General features: G+C 32.3%; 1 protein-coding gene across 17 annotated transcripts in view; it reads left to right on the forward strand.

Moving 5' to 3' along the window:
• FOXP2 (forkhead box P2) overlaps positions 1–15,851 on the forward strand; it is a 608,228-nt gene that overhangs the window by 192,541 nt on the left and 399,836 nt on the right. For 13 of the 17 annotated variants that reach the window (XM_034963391.3, XM_055114452.2, XM_034963392.3 and 10 more), the window contains one exon: positions 8,715–8,805. The gene's annotated coding sequence lies outside the window, so the exon portion shown is untranslated. Of the gene's footprint in view, positions 1–6,090; positions 6,143–8,714; positions 8,806–15,851 lie in introns of all 17 variants that reach the window. The other 4 variants (XM_034963386.3, XM_063605582.1, XM_063605583.1 and 1 more) reach the window with 1 other exon arrangement.

Genomic DNA, 15,851 nt, shown 5'->3' on the forward strand with positions numbered 1-15,851 from the left:
GGGATTGTTCAACAAGTGATAGAACATGAAAATCTGAAGTTGTTCAGAATTGTCAGAGTCCTTATATAGCAGTGGTTATTTATTCCTCAGATGATTAGGAAATCCAACAACTCCCAATATCCTATTTTTTACATACTTGAAAATACTTTCTGTGAGGTTGGAGTTTTATTTATCTAGACTGCCTGTATCACATTTCCCCTGGTTTGACAAGAGATGGATAGAGCATCTCTAGCAGCAGGAAAGTGGCTGCATAGTCATTTTCATCCATATTAATGCATACTTGCTTCTGTAAGCCATGTTTACACACTTGATCACTTTGTTATTTTGCTGAAAATGAGAGCTTCTTGTCAATGAAAATAAGAGAGGTAAATGAAAAAATATAATCCAGTGGAATTGTTTTGATGATCATAAATGCTTATGTCTTAAACTTGTTATATTAGTTAAAAAAAAAAGCATTGTTGCTTAGCATAGAAGAGGTGATGAGCTTACCTGTTTTCTTATGTAAGAAAGAAAGGAAGGAAGATCAGAGGCAGGAGGGGGTGAGAGAATAAAATAAATACATGAAGCACCTTTAAATAGGATGCATTTTTTTAAGGCTTAGGCATCTTACTGCAATAAAGAACTTGAAACTAAAATGAGACCATTCTGTATAATCTGAGTCTATTTAAACCTGCTTTAGCAATTCTACTAATAGCATTTCTGAATTTTTCTTTGCTGGTTTTTTCTAATTTAGTCTTACCAGACTCTCAGGCAAAAAATAAATAAATAAATAAATAAATAAATAAATAAATAAAAACAGGTGGTTTTTGAAGAAATTCTTTTTTCTTGACTTACTGGTGTATTTTTTGAGCCCCCAACTGAGCACATGCTCCCGTAGAATGAATTAAGTCCAGTCTGTTCTAACCTAGGAGATTGTGTTTAACTTACTGCTTATGATTATAAAATTTTTTTACCTTTGAATCAGAATTCATACTTTAATTTTATTGTCTGAAATTCTTTTCCTCTTTCCAATTTTTCATATTTTACTTTTAGTGACAGTGTCAAGAGCACTGTGATTTTTTTCTCTCCCACAGGATATTGGAAATACCAAACAGTATTTATGTTATTTTAGACATGTATTATTCTTTGCTCATCATAGTAGCGTACATTTACATGTTTATGGTTTATGTGACTTTAATAGCTCTCATAATTATTTTAACAGACAGTTCTAGTTAGCATGAACATTTTTTATAAAAGCTATACTCTGTTCTATGAAAAGTGAGATACAGTAACTACAGAAGCCTTTGTCTAAGTTTAAATGTCATCAAAATTATTTTATTGCCAGTAATATTTTATAAAAAGCAGATAAAAATTTAAATATACTTAAAAGTCTTTGGCTATTAGAATATAATAATTATTCTTTTGATTACCTCATGAGAAATTCAGAAGGGTATTAGGTTGTGATTCAGACAAGTGTGTCACTTTCTCTACCTGCCTCAAAAATAATTATTATTTTCCCAGGACAAATTGCTGTTATAGTTGGTATTACCCTGTGCTTACTTTTGCTTACATGATATCACATTTTAACTTATGATGTATCCTTGTCCTTGGAAAATATCATTCACTTAAAAGCCTACTTACTACATGCTTAACCTGTCCTTAAGCATAGTCAACACTTAGGGTGTCTTTTATCTCTGTCTCTCTAGCAGATCATAAACTTGGTATATAACAGATGTTTAGTAATTGCAATGACTGAAGGTGAAAAAGGCTTTTTATGCAATTTGAATTTTTTTTTTTTTTTTTTTTTTTTTTTTTTTTTTTGAGACAGAGTCTCACTCTGTCACTGAGACTGGAGTGCCATGGCGCAATTTCGGCTCACTGCAACCTCCCCCTCCCGGGTTTAAGCAATGCTCATGCCTCAGCCTCCCAAGTAGCTGGCATTACAGGTGCCCGCTACCATGCCCGGCTAATTTTTGTATTTTTAGTAGAGACGGAGTTTCACCATGTTGGTCAGGCTGATTTCAAACTCCTGACCTCAAGTGATCCACCCTCCTTGGCCTCCCAAAGTGCTGGGATTACAGGCATGAGCCACCGTGCCTGGCCTGAAATTTGATTTTAAAGTATTTTCACCTGTTTTGTGTAAATATGATATTGCATTTTTAAACAGTTCCATCAGGGAGCTCTTACTTTTGCTCTGAGTAAAATCCAAGAAGGCAGAAACCTACAACTAACTGTCCCAGCATTAGACTTTTCTTTGATGATTGCTTGCTAACTTCCATTTTACTATTACTGTTACTAGCCTGCTTATTGATTAATTTTTGATTTTTACATTATCTGACAGAACATTATCTGCCAATAAAATATATATATTTAATTATTTCCAACTTGAAGCTAGAAAGAAATTTATAAATATAAAACTGACTGAAAACACAATTGTCCTATTCTTGAATAAATATGTTTCAAACTGTACCCATAATGTCAGCAGGGTTAATTTTCATTGTGGCTCCAATTTTTTTCAAGGTACAGTTTTATTTCGTCTCTATTTCTGTGAATGTATCTTCTTAATGGATTTATTAGGATGTGGTAGAGTCTTGAAGGATCATTGGCTCCACTTTCTTAGATCCAGGTACTGTTAACTGAGGGGTAGGTCAGTCAGGCAAGAATAAAGCTTACATAGGCCCCACTCTGTACAGATAATGCTTACATGTTTCACTCAATGTGGCTCAAAGAGAGCAAATTTAAGTTCTCAGTGGTAATTAAAGTACCTATGCTTAGCAATTTTCAAGAATCTCCTTTTACCTCAGTACTCTACAAAGATATTAGAAGGATAATTTGAGAAACTCGTGGAATAAATCTGTTGTAGATTAGCTATAATTAGTATTTATGTATATATGTTTAGATCTGCGTCATAGCTTTGCATCATATGCAGTCTTCACTACAGTGGAGTTCTAGTATTAATTATCAAAACTACAAATTATGTTTTATTAAGGTATAGTTTAAATCACTAGTTTTTGAACTTTAAAACAATATTACATACTTAACTCCAAAATTTATGACCTCAATAATGTTTTTTTGAAGTTCCAAAATATAATTGATTTTGCTCCACATTAAATTAAGGCAGTGGGACAGAGCATTCCTTTATTTCCTCCTTTGAACAATCATTGAATTAAATTTTGAACTAGGATTACTTAAGGATAATATCTCTGTCCTGGTTTATATCTTACTATCTATTCTACCTAAAATTTCATTTTTAAATTCCCATGCCTGTCTAGTTTTATGTTTTTTAGTCTACAGATTAATACATTCATTCAACAAATATTTATTGTGTGCCTACTATGTGCCAGGGAGTATTCTAGGTTCATAGGATTAATAAATAAATTAAACAGACAAACATCCATGTCCTTGTGGAGTTTAAACTGCTTTAATCAAAGTGGGATGGTAATTATAATGGGCACTGTGTATCTCTGGTGGCAGTTGTACAGCATTTAGCCTTTGCAGAAGTAGCTTTTAAACATTTTAGCTATTTATTTATTTTTTCTGTTTGCAACGTCTGTACAAATGATAGTAATAGGATGTTTCTCTCATGCTAATACAAAAAAGAAAATGCCTGCTACATAGTGCCTTCTGAGCTCTTTGTAAATTTTGGTAGGAATAATGTAGGCACTGCTGCCTCCTGAGAAATCTTACCATATTCCTCAGAAGCCTATGATTACTTTTTAAAAATTCCGTTAGCATACATCACCATTACCAAACAGTTAAATTCGTTATTAATTTGTGAATTAAACTTGTGAGTTTGTTGCCTTGACAGAATTTGGTTGTTGATTTTCTCTTCACTGAAATGTTGGTTATAATATCAGCCTTCATAGCCAATCAACAATTATCTACTTTCTCTTGTTTGGCTATAGTTAACTACCCTGTTTTGAGAAAATAAAATAATCCTTAGTTCTCACCATTATTCAGGAAACCATGTGCTATACAATATTAAAACGGTATTTAAAATGTTAGTATAATTTTTCTGTTGAACATCAGTTACACATCAGGACCTATATAACACATGTATTTTATTTCTTTACTCTTAATTTATAATATATTCTTCCAAATCATGAAATTCACCAGGCTAAGGATTTTGTATTATGATATTCAGCAGTAGAATTCAAAAGACACTTGTTTTATCCTTAAGCTTTATATGATGTAATGTTTTCCTTTTCATTTAGAAAACAATTAAATGACAGTATTTCTTTTAGGATTCATCTTCATTTTTATTAATTAGAAGACAATAGAGTAGAAAATATTAACAAAGAGTTCCAAGTAGCTGATTAGAAGACTAAATCTCTTTTCTATAAATAAATTACTAGAAAAAACTAAAAATTAAACAAAAATAAATCACCTAGGCTGGGCGTAGTTGGCTCATGCCTGCAATCCCAGCACTTTGGGAGGCTAATATGAGAGGATTGCTTGAGCCCAGGAGGTCGAAACCAGCTTGGGCAACATAGGGAGACTCTGACTCTACAAAAAGTGAAAAAATTACCCAGGTGTGTGGCTCACACCCAGAGTCCCAGCTACTTGTGGGGACTGAGGTGGGAGAATAGCTTGAGCCTGGGAATTGGAGACTGCAATGAGCTACAATCGCACCACTGCACTCTGACCTTGGTGACTGAGCAAGACCCTATCTAAAAAGAAGAGCAAAACAAAACAAAACACATAAAAAAACTAATAAATCTTCTACTAATTATTCACTTTATCTAATATAATTCCTTACAGAAGATAGGTCAAATGGTCTGGGAATGTCTGAGTGATGTTCTTTTGCCTGCCACAGCATACCTCAACAAATTTATAATCCAATTTAAAAGGCTAGAAGAAATTAGAAAAGGGAATGTTTCTATACATGAATGGCACACAGATCGTTTCACTCAGGCAGAGTTTTTTGACTGCCTAAGCTTCAACTGGGTGCTGCTCCTGTATATACCCTGTCTCTCAGCACATTGTTAAAAAAAAAGTCCATCCCTTACATATTCCTAACCATATTGCATATTCCATAAGAGCAGAGTTGTGGTTTTAACCCAGAACCAGGACAGTGTGTGACATATAGTTGCAACAAATAATGTGTGTGAATGTGTGTATATAAGAGAACTCTAGTTAGCCTCTCTAGCTCAGGTTCTGTCTCCTTCAAATTATCTTATTTTCTTTTTATGGCTTTAGATTTCTAAAATAAGAGTTTTCTATATATCATTAAGTGAACATTTGGTTCTGATTATTATGATCACTGTGCACCATAATCTATGCTATGGAAAAAAAGGAATGCTTATACGTTGTTGGTGGAAGTGTAAATTAGTTCAACCATTATAGAAAATTGTGGCTATTCTGTAAAGACCTAAAAACAGAACTACCATTCAACACAGCAATCCTGTTACTAGGTGTATACCCAAAGGAATATAAATTGTTCTGTCGTAAAGACACATGCACACATATGTTCCTTGTAGCACTATTCACAATAGCAAAACATGGAGTCAACCTAAACGCTCATCAACAGTAGACCATGGAATACTACGCAGTCATAAAAAGAAATGAGGTGATATCCTTTGCAGGAACATGGATGGAACTGGAGGCCATTATCCTTAGCAAACTAATGCAGGAACAGAAAAGCAAACACTGCATATTTACACTTACAAGTGGGAGTTAAATGATGAGAACACATAGACACATAAAGGGGAACAACAGATACTGCGGCCTACCAAAGGGTTGAGAGGGGAGGAGGGGGAGGATTAGAAAAAATAACTAAAGTGTACTAGGCTTAATACCTGCGTGACAATATAGTCTGTATAAGAAATCCCTGTGGCATGAAATTACCTGCACTGTACCCCTGAACTTAAAGTTTAAAAAATAAATAATAAAATTAGTTTTTTGGGTTTTTTTGGTATTTGACTTTCTTCAAGAAATACAGGCGTAGAGTTAAAAAATCAAATGGAATGTAGGGATTATTAAAATGAAAAATAGCAGCCCTCTGCCTTGTATTTTCTCACTACCTACTTCAGCTACGCAGTGGCAATGTGCTTCTGGTGTTTACTTCTATTACCTAAATAATACGCTTATTGCTATTTCTTCATTTATCAGTTTCAACAGGAGTTTTGAGTAAAGAAAATGGAGAAGCTTGTGGGAGAGAAAGGTATGTAAACAAGAACATGACATGAGATTTAAGCTAATATATTTTACAGTAGAGGTGCCCATAGGGTGCTTTGAGAGCGTAAAGAACATAGACATGTTAGGTCTTCCAAATTGCTTTAAAGAATAACTTTATAATTTATGCTTTTGTTAGCAGTAAACAAGAGTTCTCATCTTTCTATATTCTTATCAACACTGCGCAGAATTCATTCAAATTCATGCTCTTCTGATGACATAAAGTGGTATCTCATTGGTTTTTTAATTTGTATCTTCCTGATTGCTAGTGATTTTATGAGTTTTAAACAGTATGGGCTTCCGCTTCTGAACATTTCCTTTTCAAGGTTCTTTGCTCATTTTTCTATTGGTTTCCTCTGAATATATAAGTATATGTTAACCAGTATTAATTCCTCATTGGTTTTAGGTGTCCTCTCAGTTTACCTATGAAATTATCTATGGTATCCTTAACTGAAAATTTTCATTTTTTTAGCAAAATCAATTAATTTTATGTCTTATCATTTATGCTTTTTAGGCCATGTTTCAGAAAGTTTTTTACATGTGTGTCTCAAAAATATTTGCCTAATTTTTTTTTTCTTAATAACTTCTTTAATCTCTCAGGAATTCAAATTTCTATATGGTGTGATAAGGTGCCCACTTTACTTTCTGCCCAATTCTTAGATCAGTTTTTGCTCTATACAGTAATCCAACACCAGTATTTTCTTTTACTTTGTGATGTTATTATATATAACACTCTCATGTACGTATGAGCTGTTTTATATATATATATATATATATATGAACTCTATGTGCCTGCAGCTGTACTGGGCTTTTTAGTACATGTTAATATTTTATAGAGTAGGTTTTCTCTCTTTGCCCTTCATTTTTGAATTTTACTTTGATATTAATAGACCTTTTATAGCATATGCTTTTAAAGGGGTTTAAAAATGAGTTTGTGGATTTTCTTTAAAAAATCTAGAATTTATAGACTGATTTAGAAAAAGTTGGAGAAGTTTCCCTATGAATATTGGCAAGGGAAAATAAGTCAATTTAAAATTATGAAATAATTTAGACTTATACTAAAGAAATCCACTTCTTTTGGTGGCATATATTAGGCAGAGTATAATTGTGGAAGAAAAATTAACACAAGGAAAGCCAAGAGTGGGGCCTGCTAATGTAATAAATTTTATTGTTAAGAGAAATGTGGACAACAGAACCAATAGAGAAAGAATAAAAGGAATATGAAGAACAGGAATTCCAATTACCTTAATGTTTATGACTTTGAGTTACCTTAATACTTATAATTCACTAAACAGTGGTTTCGGATTATGCTCTGTAGAATACCTAATGCTTTGTGAACACCAAAAGTACCCAAGGAAAGGAGTAATGGTGGCACTGAGTATTTGGAAGTGGGATTCAACCAGAATACATGATTATTAATTGGCCCTGGACTAAGGTTTTATTGCAAGAAAGGGTTCTTTAGCTTAAAAGTGTTTAGAAATGATTTCAATACAATTAGTGAAATGTCTAAATGTTCAACAAAGATGGCAAGTGATGCCAGTCATCCTTTTCAATGCCTATGGCAGACATTGCTAATTGAACACAGAACTTCCTGTGGCAGATTCAGATTTACTCTCCATACAGCTCTCCATTTAGTCACTACCGATCAATCAGAGTGTTATGTGAGTCAAAACCCATTTACTATCTATAACAGGGGTATCCAATCTTTTGGCTTCCCTGGGCCACATTGGAAGAAGAAGAATTGTCTTGGGCCACACATAAAATACACTAACAGTAATGATAGCTGATGAACTAAAAAAGAAAAAAAAACTGCAAAAAGTCTCATAATGTTTTAAGAAGCTTTACAAATTTGTGTTGGGCTGCATTCAAAGCCGTCCCGGCCACGAGTTGGACAAGCCTGATCTATATAGTACTAAGTTCTATAATTTTAGTGGAGCTTCAATACACTTAACATATTTTAGTCTAAGAAAGGTGTGAGCTAAATCTGTCAGATTAAAGAAGGAAGAAACCAGAAAAAGAGAGTAGTTGAATCGGAAATGGATCTGGGAAATACAAACTTAAATAAGCATTTAAATAATGATCCTTACATTGTGATTATGAGGAGTAAATGCTTACTACCAATTTGTTAATTGTGGAAAATCCTACAAAGCTCATTAAGTATGTGTTGAAGAGGCAATTGAAATCAGTTATGTTTTCAGTTAAGAAATTGGAGACGCAAATAATTTTTTCTGTAAATTATAAAAGTTAATCACTGAAAAGTTTAAACTTGCCAAATCAATGAGAGTGGGAAACAAAATCTCCATCTCTTGGAAGTGCATCTTATGCTGTCTCCGTGGCCTTTGCTTTATACCAAACAATGTCTTGAAAGTTCTCTAAATTAAAATGTAGAAAAAGCATTTTTATGTGTATTTGAAAATTCACAAAGTAATGCATGTTAACATTACCAATTTTTCTTTTAAAGGATGAATATGTTTTATGTTCTGTGAAGTCACTGCACTAATTGTGATGTAAATTTAAATTTAATTTTCTAAGCAGTGACAATTATTTGTCTCTATTAACAGGTCTACTCTAATGTGATGCTGGGATTGAATTTTCCTAGGACTCCGTTTCAAGGTTGATTCGAAAGTCTTGTGGAAGATCTGGAAGAAACAGGTAAGTGTCCTTTTGGTAAAAATTCTGTTTTGGTCATTGTGCTTATTTTTATTTTTCTAATGCTGATTTTACTCTTTAGTTTTTGGTTAAATATGTTTGCCCAAATGTTAAGAAGTTGTTTTCAGCGGACAATTGAGACATGTTAAGTGTGGCAGTAGAAATATTTATCACTGCTATTGGAATTCCCATTTCACTGCTTGCTGCTCTCTTTCTATTAAACTTGGTATCACTTTTTAAAGCCAGTATACACTTATGGGGAGTATGAATTTGGTTTGAAATATTACAAGTAAAGTATTAGGCAAGGAAAGCACTTGGAGAATCTTGTTACCATTGTACTTGCCTTTTATTATGCTGGTCTTTTCAGTATTATTTTTTAAAAGTTCATTTGATATTGAAGTTTTGGGGGGATCTGAAATATTGAGGAAATAATGAGAATAATATACCAGTAATGATTTTTTTTCTAGAAAATTTGATTTTTCTAATACAATTTTTGAGATCCAGTCAGCTATTTTGAAAGATTTGTTTTCTTTTTTAATGTTGCGTATCTTTAAATCTCATGATAGTTTTCTCTGATATGTACAATGTTAACATATAAACTTTCTCAATATATAATATTTATGTAAAATTGGATTTTCAGTTTCACTGTTGAACTGTAATATCAATCACACGGTTTGTCATGAGTATCCAAATTTAGAATAATATAATTTTAAAGGAAACCTAAAAGCAATTTTAGGCAGAGTTTGTATTTCAAAGCTTCCTAGTAGTTTATATCATTTCTTTCCCCAATCTTTACCTCAAGAGAGAGGGAAACCAAAATGCCTGGGCCTCTTCAGAATTCTTCATTAAGAGTTTCACCATGAGCATAGTATAGGCCTCAGGATCTTCACTTTCTACCTAAATTTCTCTAGCAATTTCTACAGCTCTCTCAAGATACACTTCGTAATTTCTCTGAGAGATTTTTGTCAATGTTCTTTAATTATACAGTTAAATATTTCCCAGGTATTTTACCTTCTGTTTGGCCTATGGATTGTTTTTTGGTTCATTTCTTACCAGTTTTATTATTTTTACCAGATAGACATTAAAATGATCCCACATTTATCTAACATTTAAGATTTTCAAAGCCCTTTGGCAACATTTTACTTCATTTTACTCTTAATTTATGATGTAAGTAAGGTTGACATTATTATTCTTTGATAAGTGGAGAAACAAAGACAAATAATTAAAATGATCTGGAAAAAGTTATGTAGCTTGTTGTGATTTTATAGCTAGTAATAAACAATTAGAGATAGAACACATGTCTGCTAACACTCAGTCTTTTTTGTGGTGAGTGGGGACATTATTTGTATGTTTGCCATAGATAATGGTTATACCAATATACTCTATCTTTATACAGCCTTTTGATATATAAGTTATTACTTTTGAGTAACAGGATGTTTATTTGTATAATAGCAGATGGAGTTTAGATTTATAATAAGCAGGAATGATCTAACAATGAACCAGGAAAGAATGAATCATGGAATCATGAAAGAAACTATTTTTTAAAAGTAGAGAATTCCTAGAAGAGAATATAATTGCACTTGAAGTTAGTCCTCAAACTGATTTTGGAATGTGCTACTTAGACTTTTGGTAGTTATGTGCTTATAGTGGCAGTTTTTAAATATTTTTAAACAAACACTAACCACATATTGGTGTAAATAATGAATATGCATAATGCCAAAGGTTCATCCTAATGGGAAAGTGAATTCTGAAAAAGCATTATTTTTTCTTGTAAATGTATAGAATTTTGAACCCTTGAGCTGGAAGTATGATCATAAGGGAGGAAGAAAATGTTGGAGAAGCAAAGATTTTGGGGTCAGGTTGATAGGAGTTTGCATCCTTGCTGCTATTTTTTGGCTTTTTAAATTAATCTCTGTTAATTTTTGCTTCTCAGCTCTCAAAGAGTAAAATAGGGGACTAATAGATCTGTTTATTGTATTCTTGTGAAAATTTAGCACTTGGTACATAGCTATTTTCAAAAAATACTGGATTTTTTCTTCTCTGCTCTCTTCCCCCTAGAAAATCCACTAAATGGAACTTGGTTCAAACCTCCTATTTTCAAACAATTTTTTTTTTTAGTTTTATCTCCCTTTCACCTCTCAAAGAAGTTAAATAACCTGCCCTACATAATACTTATAACATGGGAACTAAAATGTTTCATACAACTTATAACTGAGATTATTTGTGTATGTGGGTAAATGCATAGTTGGGCATGTGGGTGGATGTGTTTTACTTCAAGATATTCAGTAATTTTCAGAGTTTCCACTGCAAGACTATTAAGCTCAAATGAAATATCAGTTTTAGTTAATTCAGTAAAGTAGAAATAATTTTCATTCATATATTTATAGAAAATTGCTATAAATTTCATAAATACTTATTAAAGATTAGGTATCATACGAAAAATATTTGCTCTATTTTTGAAATTATTAAAAAGTAAATGGACTATGTAGGAAGCTGGTTTGGCAGACAGGGGGTTGGGTCAGCAGTTCAGATAGATAGCATACTGGCATTCATTGTCAAAAGGAAACAGAGTGAGCAAGACTGCAAATAGAGGGTTTAGAGTGGAGCTATTGAGAATGCAAGGTTGGAAATCAGATTGCCTGGGTTTGAATGATAGTTCCAAAACAAACCTACCTTATGTGAAACCTTGAACCAGTCACCAAGGCTCTTTTACGCTTAATTTGTCAATCTAGAGAATAGAGATAACAGTTTGTATTTAATAGAGTTGAATTGAGGATTAATTATGTGAACACATAAAAAGGGCATAACGAACATTTAAAAAGTAATATTTTATTTTCTATTATATTCATTTCAATCGTTGACTGTATTATTCAGGCCACATGGCAAATACCCTGTATAGGATAATCTAATTTATGTCCAATCATGGGTCTTACAAGAAATGCTAAATATGAGTTAATTCTGTATCTTAGTTATTTTATGCTGTTATAACAAAGTACCATAGACTGAATGGATTATAAACAGAAATTTAATTTCTCACAGTAATGGGTGCTGGAAGATTAAGTTCAGGGTGTCAACCTCTGGTGAGGGCCTTCTTTCAGGTTATAGACTGCCATCTTCTTTCTCGTGTCCTCACATGGCAGAAAGGGGATGAGAGAACTCTCTGGGGTTCCTTTTATAAAAAGGGCACTAATCACATTCATGAGGGCTCCATCTTCATGGCCTAACTACCTACCAAAGGTTCTACCTCCTAGTACCATCACATTGCAGGGTAGGATTTTAACATAGGAATTTGGGGACAACACAGATATTCAGTGTATTGCATTATGTACCTGTGCTCTCTGTGTTTGGTTAGAATGTGTATTAGTTTTCTATTACCATATGATGAATTTTCATATATGTAGAAGCTTAAAACAACATACATGTATCATCTCACAATTTCTGTGGGTAAGGATTCCAGGCACAGTTTAGCTTAGGGTCTTAAAAGGCTGCAATCAAAATGTCAGCCAGGTTGCATTTTCATTTAGAGCTCAGGGTCCTCTTCCAAACTCACAGGTTTTTGGCTGAATTCAGTCCACTGCAGTTTTAGGACTGAGATCCTCAGCCTCTAAATTCCACCTACAGTTCCTCCCATGTGGCACTCTCCATACACAGTTTACAAATAGCAGTCTTGCTTCTTTAAAGCCAGCAGGAGAGCTAGCAAAATGGAACCTATATATAATACATATATAATGTTTTATATATATAACATTTTATATATAATATATAGATAATATATAGAATATATATATTATAGATAATATATAGAATATATATATTATAGATAATATATAGAATATATATATTATAGATAATATATAGAATATATATATTATAGATAATATATAGAATATATATATTATAGATAATATATAGAATATATATATTATAGATAATATATAGAATATATATTATAGATAATATATAGAATATATATTATAGATAATATATAGAATATATATTATAGATAATATATAGAATATATATTATAGATAATATATAGAATATATATATTATAGATAATATATAGAATATATATATAATAGATAATATATAGAATATATATATAATAGATAATATATAGAATATATATATTATAGATAATATATAGAATATATATATTATAGATAATATATAGAATATATATATTATAGATAATATATAGAATATATATATTATAGATAATATATAGTATATATATATTATAGATAATATATAGTATATATATATTATAGATAATATATAGTATATATATTATAGATAATATATAGTATATATATTATAGATAATATATAGTATATATATTATAGATAATATATAGTATATATATTATAGATAATATATAGTATATATATTATAGATAATATATAGTATATATATTATAGATAATATATAGTATATATATTATAGATAATATATAGTATATATATTATAGATAATATATAGTATATATATTATAGATAATATATAGTATATATATTATAGATAATATATAGTATATATATTATAGATAATATATAGTATATATATTATAGATAATATATAGTATATATATTATAGATAATATATAGTATATATATTATAGATAATATATAGATATAACATTAAAACACATACACACATGTGTGTATATATGGATGTGTGTGCATATATGTATGTGTATAATGTGTGTATGTATTTTAAAGTAATCATCAGAGTGACAATCCACAACCTTTGCCATGTTCTGTTGGCTGGAATCAAGTCACAGGTCCTGCCCACACTCAAGGGGAAGGAATTTTACAGGGCATGAACTTGGGGGCCACCATAGAGACTGTCTGCCAAAGCATGTTAAACTTAAAATTCATGAAATATGTTACTTTAACGTTTTATAATTATGTTAGAGTTAATAATAAGAATATTGTTGAAACATGTAAAATTTTATTTTCATAGAGTTTTCTTACAGTATAATTCCCAGCAGACTATTCCTCTTTGCCTAAAATTCATCCATTGTTTCAGGCTGGCTAAAACCACCAGACTAATTACAGCCTAGTGTGGTATTTAGTACACTCCAGAATGTGGCAAAACCCAAATATCTTACCTTTTCTCTTTACTCTGATATGTATACCTTTAACTACATGTTTTACGCTTTCTTGCCTACATCTTTGTCAATGTACATCTTTCTCATTGTTTCTGTCCCATTCTTTATCTTTTTAAAGCACATTTAAATTTCTACCTTTTCCACTATATTTTTCTTATTTCTTACCTCCTTTTTAGCTAGCCTAGGACTTTTTCTGCATAGTATCTTACCCTATCATAGTCAATCGGATGTTGCAAACATGTGATCATTAATCTCATTCCCCTGCTATCCATAGAGATCACAGAATGTTGCTCATTTGTGTGTTTCTTACAATGTTGCATGTAATAGTATCTTTAGAAATATTCACTGAATATGTAAAACACCTTCTTGATTTAGAACAGTGGTCTAACAGCCAGTATTCATTTTGACAGTCATATTTCAGAAGATGTTCTTTATAAGTTATTCATTCTTATATTGGTTCAGTAATTTGAAATATATACCTCGAATAACCCTTAAGTTACTTGTGAGAATCCATTACAACTTACACCTTTGAAACCAATTACATATGGGAAAAACACGAATCACTGGAGTCCAGAGGGATAGCTGTGGTAGGCAGCCTCTAAGATGGTACCCATTTTCTGGTTTTCACTCCATTATATTTTTTCCCCCCATATTTACCAGGGTTGGCCTATGTCATCAATAGAATATGGCACAAGTTCTGTTTGCTGGTATGTTGCTTTTCTGATTAGGTTATGCATGATATTAGGACATATGTTTTGAGTTTCCTTTCTTTCTCCCTCTCTCTTGCCTCTATCTCTCTCTGTTTCTGTCTCTTATCTTTGTCTCTGTTTCTGTCTCTCCCATTCTTTCAAATGACTTGCTCTGGGGGAGGCTGGCTGCCATGGAGAGGTATTCATGGTGAGGAACTAAGCCCTTTAGCAAACAGCCAGGAAGGAGCCCACAAACAATTTGCAACTTCCTGAAAGACTCTGAGTCTAAGCCACCCAGCTAAACCACCCCTTGATTCCTGAGCCTCAGTAACTATTTGAGATATGATATAATTTGGCTGTGTCAGCACCCAGATCTCATCTTGAATTGTAGTTTTCATAATCCCCACTTGTTGTGGGAGGGACCAGGTGGAGATAAGTGAATCATGGGGCAGTTCCCCCATCCTGTTCTTGAGATAGTGAGTTCTCAGGAGATCTGGTGGCTGTATGGGGGGCTTCCCCCTTCACTAGGCACTCATTCTCTCTCCTACCACCCTGTCTTCAGAAGAAGTGCCTTCTGCCACTATTGTAAGTTTCCTGAGGCCTCCCCAGCCATGTGGAACTGTGAGTCAATTAAACCTGTTTCCTTTATAAATTACCCAGTTTGAGGTATTTCTTCATAGGAGCGTGAGAACAGACTCATACAAGATAATAAATGGTTTTGTTCTAAACTGCTAAGTTTGGGTGGTAATTTTTATGCACTCATAGATAATTAATACATTATATAATATTTCAGCCCTAAAATTATATGCACAAATTTCAGCACTGCCCTTGACTTTGAGGGGAATATAAAGATTAACAGTCTATGAAATATGATGTCTCTCGGGCATATGTAATAGAAGAGATAGGTATGTATATTTACAAGATAGCCAAATGGAAAGAAAATGTGAAATGTTTAGATTCACCTGGAATACTGATTTTGCAACATGCAGAAACTGCTTTTAATATCTTGCCCATTGATCATATCAATGTTGGAGAGTTGTGCTTACTCATGACTGCATACGTCTGTGTGCTGGTCTGATACTCATTCTTTGTAGAAGAGCTGCTTGGAATAAATACCCATATGCTAACAGGATCTGGGCTTGCAGTATCTCTTCTACTAATCTATCCTGATAGTTTTCTGCTATCTTTTAATGTCCTTTATGGAGGTGTAAATACTAGAGTCACACGGACGTATCTAGATATGTGTA

This window comes from Pan paniscus, chromosome 6, assembly GCF_029289425.2.
Source record: "Pan paniscus chromosome 6, NHGRI_mPanPan1-v2.0_pri, whole genome shotgun sequence".
In the NCBI taxonomy this organism is placed as follows: domain Eukaryota; kingdom Metazoa; phylum Chordata; class Mammalia; order Primates; family Hominidae; genus Pan; species Pan paniscus.